The sequence below is a fragment of the Topomyia yanbarensis genome, chromosome 2 (assembly GCF_030247195.1).
Source record: "Topomyia yanbarensis strain Yona2022 chromosome 2, ASM3024719v1, whole genome shotgun sequence".
Taxonomy (NCBI): Eukaryota; Metazoa; Arthropoda; class Insecta; order Diptera; family Culicidae; genus Topomyia; species Topomyia yanbarensis.
In genome coordinates, this window is record NC_080671.1 from 441208338 (window position 1) to 441215654 (window position 7317).

A 7317-nucleotide genomic window follows, 5' to 3' on the forward strand; every position below is an offset into this window, starting at 1 on the left:
GGTGGCGCGGGGACCCATGAATCCCGCTTGGTAGTGCCCCATGAACTCGCGTGCAACTGGTGACAATCGGCGGCAAAGAATTTGGGAGAGGACCTTGTGGACGGTGCTAAGTAGTGTGATCGCGCGGTAGTTGCAGCAATCCAACTTGTCACCCTTTTTGTAGTTTGGGCAAACGACACCATCTGTAAACTCCTCCGGAAGAATCTCCTCCTCACAATTTTTAGCGATTACCCAGTGCAGCGCTCTAGCCAGTGTTTCACCACCGTATTTTAATAGCTCGCTGGGTAGTTGATCTACACCGGTAGCCTATCGTCTTCTGCGTGTGCTCCAAGATCCGTTGCCATACCGCCTTCGTCCTCTGCTGCTTCACCGTTGAGGTGCTCGTCATAGAACTGCTTCCACCTCTCAATCACCTCACACTCGTTCGTAAGAAGGTTGCCATCCAAGTCCCTGTACATATCGGCTTGCGGAACGTAGTCTTTGCGTGAACTGTTCAGCTTCTCGTAGAACTTCCGTGTGTCGTTTACGCGGTATAGTTGCTCCATCGCTTCGAGATCTCGTTCCTCCTGTTGGCGCTTCTTTGTATCGCTCCACATTCTGTCTTGTTCCGTGTTACAGCACCCTCGCCCGTGCTGCATTATTCTCCTCTATTAACTACTTACATTCGTCATCGAACCAGTTGTTTCCTCGATTCGGAATCGCTGTTTCTAGTGCCTCTATAGCAGTACTTCCTATGGTGGAACGGATCTCGCGCCAGCCACCTTCTAGAGTAGCTGCGCCCAGCTGTTCTTCCGTGGGTAGTGCTGCTTCCAGCCGCTGTGCGTAGTCTTGGGCAACCCCGGCGTTCCGAAGTTGCGCGATGCTGGGCCTGGGCGTCCGACTACGAAGAGTGTTGTACACCGTTGAGAGTTTTGAGCGCATGCATACTGCAGGTAATGGTCCGAATCTATATATCAGAGAAGAATCGCCCGTCGCTTTGAACGTGATCGGTTTGGTTTTCGGTGCGTTGGTGTCAGGTGATTTCCACGGGAGGCTGCGAAGTTCACGCATCGTTGGCCGTTGTCATTCGATAAGGCGTGCAAGCTGTTTGGCCCGATTACCGGTCTAAACATTACCTCTCGTCCTACTTGACCATTCATATCACCAATGACGATTTTCACGTCCCGTTGCGAACAGCCGTCGTACACCTCCTCCAGCTTCGCGTAGAATGCTTCCTTCTCGTCCCATCGTGTGGGCAGTGTACGTTGATGATGCTGTAGTTGAAGAAACGGCCTTTGATCCTCAACTTATACATACTTGCGTTGATCAGAGTCCATCCAATCACGCGTTGACGCATCCTACCCAACACTACAAAGCCGGTACCCAGCTCGTTGGTGGTGCCACAGCTCTGGTAGAAAGTAGCCGCCCGATGCCCGTTTTCCATACCTTTTGTCCTGTCAAGCAAAGTCCCTTCAGTGCTACGACTTCAAAGTTGCGTGGTTGGAGTTCGAAGCGGAAAGTTGTACTATCTTAGAATCAAGATACCAGTTTATATGGACGATGATAAGATTGACATGCGTCTGCATAATTTATCCCCGTGTACTAGCAATCATTTCATTACAACCATCATTACGGACCAGTAGAATCCATTAAGTTTGAAGCTTGGAGAATTTTTTTCTAGCTATTTCCGACGGTGTTCATGTCATTAGAATGCGAGTGACGTAGCATATTCCTTCTTTCCTGAGCCTTCAATATGAAATTGAAGGCGTAACCAAATCTCAAATCACGCTGTGCATATATGAAGGACAGGCCCCTACGTGTCAGTTCTGTAACAAGAAGGCACACCACGGAAAACCATGTACAAAACCTTCAACGAAACAATATAAACTGCAAGCAAATACAACTTACATCGAACAAATCACATACAACTAGTCTTCAGCAATGTTTCTTGTGAAAGCAATTTTCAAAACTTTGCCGAAGAAACTACCACTGTATCTCTTCAACTTCGTCCGATTTGTTTCTTATCGAGATTTTAGACTAATTAATAATATTGCCTTTGTACAAGTACCAGATCTGTGGATACGACCAATTACAAATGATTCGTACAGGATCCCGTAGTATTTTTATTCTATTTTCAAATGCATACTAAGTCTGTTTTTGCCCGTTCATGAGTTATTTGAGAAGTAGGCAAAGTAGTAGGTTGTTTTACAAATAAAAAAAACCTGTTTTAATCCACCTAGCGGTGCAATTGTGCCTTTCTCCATCATGAACACGAGAATTTTTTAGTTGCTTATATTTATTAAAAGCTTTCAAATGTATACATTGTAGTTTTATTATAATGACTTGACAACTATATACAAGAAAAGAAATCATTATTCGAGTTCTAAAATTTTGCAAAAGAAAAACCTGCCACGGTAATATTGAATTGAAAAACCTATTTTAATCCACCTAGCGGTGCAATTGTGCCTTTCTCAATCATGAATCACGAAAATGTGTGCGTTGTTTATATTCATTAAAAGCTTTTAAATGCATATATTACATTTTATTATTGTACATCACATGACAACTATATACAGGAAAATAAATCATTATTCGAGTTCTAAAATTTTGAAGAAGAAAAAACAGCCACGGTAATATTGAACTGAAAAAACCTGTTTTAATCCACCTAGCGGTGCAATTGTGCCTTTCTCATTTCTCTAAACTATGGCACGGAGGTTTTTTATGTTCAACATAATCGTGGAAATGTCCATTACATTCTTAGTACACTTTGCACTTATACACAATGGCATGCCAGCCACGAACTTGATGAGCTACGTGTCGACGGTGAAACACTTGAAACAAAAAATATCATACTTCATTAGCCTAATCAGCATTAGATCAATGTTATCTGCTTGCTAACTCATTTTGTCATGCGGGGCTGGGTATGTGAAGAGGGCGAAAGTCCCATGAACGAACTCCCTAGCTTAAATTGGTATGCTTTGTGATATAGTGGTGGTTTAATGATGATGGGGTTGAAAGGGAGGGGTATGAGAGCTGGATGGGGTGGTGGTCTGAGGGGTGATTTAAGGAGATTTTTAAAGGAGGGGCGCGAACAGTAGAGGGGGGGGGTGTAACCCCTCTCCGTAAACCATCAACTACGCCCCTGTTAAAATCCAGAAACCCTAAACAAGTCGAAAAAAAATTAGGTTGACGTTTTTCAGAGTGATTGCATAACCTTTCTATATGAGAAAGGCAAAAATGTGCCAAAATCCAAAAAAGTGAATCGTCGTTAAATTTTTTTTCGAGTTTGCATCAAATCTCGACGTTTTATGCACCTTGAACACATTTAGCATCAAAAATAAAAATTCAGTTTTTAATTTTTCCTATAGTTTATATGAGAAATTTCTGTGTGGCCGCACTCTGAAACCCGTAATTCCGGAACCAGAATTCCGATCGATCCAAAATTCAATAGCAGCCGATGGGAAGGTTGCACCTTTCATTTGAGACTAAGTTTGGGCAAATCGGTCCAGCCATTTCTGAGAAAAATGAGTGACATTATTTGACACATACGCACATACATACACACACATACATACATACACACACACACATACAGACTATTTCCGATCTTGACGAACTGAGTCGAATGGGATATGACACTCGGCTCTCCGGGCCGGGATTAGGTTGATGTTTTTCAGAGTGATTGCTATATGAGAAAGGCAAAACGTGCGAAATCGGCAGTCCCAAAAAGTCGATTTTTACAAAAAAAAATTGTTTTCGGGATAACATAAAATCTCGACGTTTCATGCATTTTAAAGATGTTTGGCATCAAAAATAGGAATTCGATTTCTGAAATTTCATAGGGTCCCCCCTTTGGAAAAAAATTTTGAGTTCCGGCTTATATGGGAATTTCATGTGACCGGACGATTTAGTCTATATTTCCGGACCCATATAAGCGATCCGTACGAGATTTTATAGACATCTGTTAGGATATTATAGCTATTATTTGGGACTAAGTTTGTGAAAATCGGCCCAACCATTTCCGGGAAACTGATGTGAGTTCGTAAATTTTTAAAGATGGCCGCTTTTCCCGGGCACTTCCGGAACCGTCTATGGTGGTCAATGTAGTGAACGAAAGTTTAGTTGGCCGCCGGTGACCTAGAACAGCAAATTGAAGTTATTTGAGAGACATTTTAGCGAAATTTTTACCTTTTTTGCTTTCATCGGAGTATCGGTTTGAATCACAATTTGCTATGTGATCGCACGCCACAACCTATAACTCCGGAACCGGAAGTCGGATCGGGATGAAATTAAATAGCCATTTACGGGGACGCAATACTTTTCATTTGAGGCCAAGTTTAGTCGAATCGGTCTAGCCATCTCCGAGAAACCGATGTGACTGTTATTCTGAATTTAGATTCTTCCGCCGGGGCTTCCGGAACCGATGATGGTGGCCAATGTGGCCAAATAGACTTTGAATGGATGTTAGTGACTTAATACTACAAATCGAAGCAGTTGTGGTCATATTTTCGAAAAAATTTCACCTTTATGCATTCATTGCAGAATTTATTAAAATCGACATTTTCTGCGTGTTCGTACTCATCACCCTGTAATTCCGTAACCGGAAGTCGGATCCATTAGAAATTCAATAGCAGCCTATGAGAACGTTGCACCTTTCATTTGAGACTAAGTTTGTCAAAATCGGTTCAGCCATCTCTGAGAAAAATGAGTGACATTTTTGGTAACATACACACACATACGCACATACACACACATACATTCATCAATGTTGCTTCAGAATCTTCATCGCGACGAAGCACGGTGAATATGAATCACCTGCATTCGTCCAACATCGTTCTTCGCTGTTATATTCAACTTGCTGTTGATATTCATCCACGAATGAATCCGACTGCCAATCCGTGTTTACCCGAATGCCTTATCCATACGTTCTTGCCTTGCTTCTCATCGAACGACCGAATGAACTGCACGAGGAAGCTATGAAGCGAATGACGAATAAACGAATCAGCAAACCATTCCTCACCATAGCGATGATCGCTTAAAACTATTGGCGAAGATGACTTCAATTTTATCTTCGCAGAATGATGGCTCGCGAAGAAATATATTTTTATTCTGATGCGTTGTACTTTTCGGAACAAGCCAATGCGCTACTGGTTCTTCAGTACAAAACTATGGGTTAAATTAACAGCCGAATCAAGGCAATATTTGTTAAATATAGTACAATCTTAATAGAAGCCTTGTGTGTCAAGTATTCAAAGGAGATTGAACCCATGTTTGGTGATAAAACTCGGCATAAGCAAAACAAAATTCTTTTGGATGAAGTTTTGATTTTAATCTGCTCATGGTGTTATATCACAATAATTTAACCTATTGCGCATGTTTTGCTAGTATCACGACGAATTCGCTTAATCAGCACGGTTGTTTAAAAAGAAATTAGCTGTAGAATGAACAGTGTGTTGTGGGTGTAATATGGACAATACAAATATTACTTCTTGTTCCCCCATCGGGAAAGACTTGGCATAAAAAACGTGCTGTAATTATTTTACTCCATATTGTCGAGATCCTTAGATACCAACAAAAAATATAAAATTGTTGAATTTCGATTTTTTAATGCATTCCCTTCTAGGGATTAGCTATAATGATTACATTGCATGTGCACATCTCACGAATTCAACCATGACTGCTAACTTTGTTAACTAGTGCTATAAAGTTAGATTGATGTTTAAGGTGAGATTTTTTGTGACGTGGTTAACATTAACAGTAGGTACCACAGTTTGATAAAAAAAATACATCATTTAACGCAAATTTATTAATTAGGGGTCATACACTAATTACGTAAGGACACCCACTCCCCGGTGTTTCAAAATATCTTACCAATTCTCACCTGGGGAAGGGAAGGTTTGTCCTTTCTTAAGTAATATCATAAAACATGCATGAAAAATGAAATCGATAAGAAAAATATTCTTCTCATAAGAAAAGAAACTATTTCTTATTTGTGCCATGAACATTTTATATATCAAACAAAATGAGCACATACTGTACATCATGGTCATGGAAACGCAGACCTCAAATTGAAGTGTTTTGCAGCGACAAAATATGATTGTTAAATTAGTTATGGAATTTATTGTTGCCAACGTAAGGGGCGGCTTAATTGTCGATGGTTTTGGAGCAGTTACAGAAATTTCTTGACTCTTGGTGGTACATTGTTCTGATCGGGAACTGGAGTCACAATCTGCTTTACGAGTTAAGAAGTGTTGAGATCATTCGTGTTGTTAGACCAACATCCTTCTTTTCAAACTTTCGCTTCAAACCCGCAAGGTATATGAAAAATTTTCTCTCATGTGATTGTCAAAGAACTTGTTGGCTGTATAGTTCCAGAGTGTGAACTGTATTTTACTTCAAGAAAATTCGAAGATAGCTATGTCGGAACTATGCGTACGATAAGCGTTATAGTTGAAACTCCGAACAAATTCACACCAGAAGAGGTTATAAATTCTTTTGAGTTCTACATCACAAAAAAATAGATTCAAAGGAAGTGGAATATAGCGAAGCAAATTATGTGGAACAAATCGGAGTTTCTAAATATCTCTTAAAATTTATTCTGAAATTTCTACTGGGCGAGATTAGGATGCAAATGAAATTTCTACAGATGATTATACACACACTTAGAAAAAATCGTATAAATTTACGTCTCCTGATCCTGACATATACGAGCATCAAAAATGACTTAGTTTTACGTTTGATTTTAATTTTACATGACATTGAATTTCGTAAATCATGTAATTTTACTCCACATATGGCGTTTGTTCTGTATGACAGTAAGTGTAATTTTATGTCATTGCGCATGGAAAATATGTTTCATGTAAAATTAAATGGAACACGGTGATGTTTAATATTTAGTCATTTCGTGAATTACGGTTTGTTAAATTGTGTCATGTTTGCAATTACGTCAATGATAAAATTTATAATTTTTTGGTGTGTAGTTAAATTTTGTCCTGAGTTCTCTTTTAATAATTCAATAAGTATCGTGTTCGCTATCGAATAATTTAATGAATTAACAATATGATTTAAAATTACACAAAGTAAGATAAAATCTTATGTAGGGGGAGAGGGAGTTCACCAAAATCATACGAACTCTCATCTGGGGGGAGGGCGAGGTTGAATAGTTCTAAAAAAGCCTTACGTAATTAGTGTACGGCGGCCCCGAGCAGAATATTTTCTATGATGAAAGTATTTTCCATTTCAAACATTTATAATTACCTTAAGGGATCGAAACAAGCATAAAAATATTTTAAAAAAATTAAAAACCAAAGAGAATACGTTATAGCCAAATGTAGAATC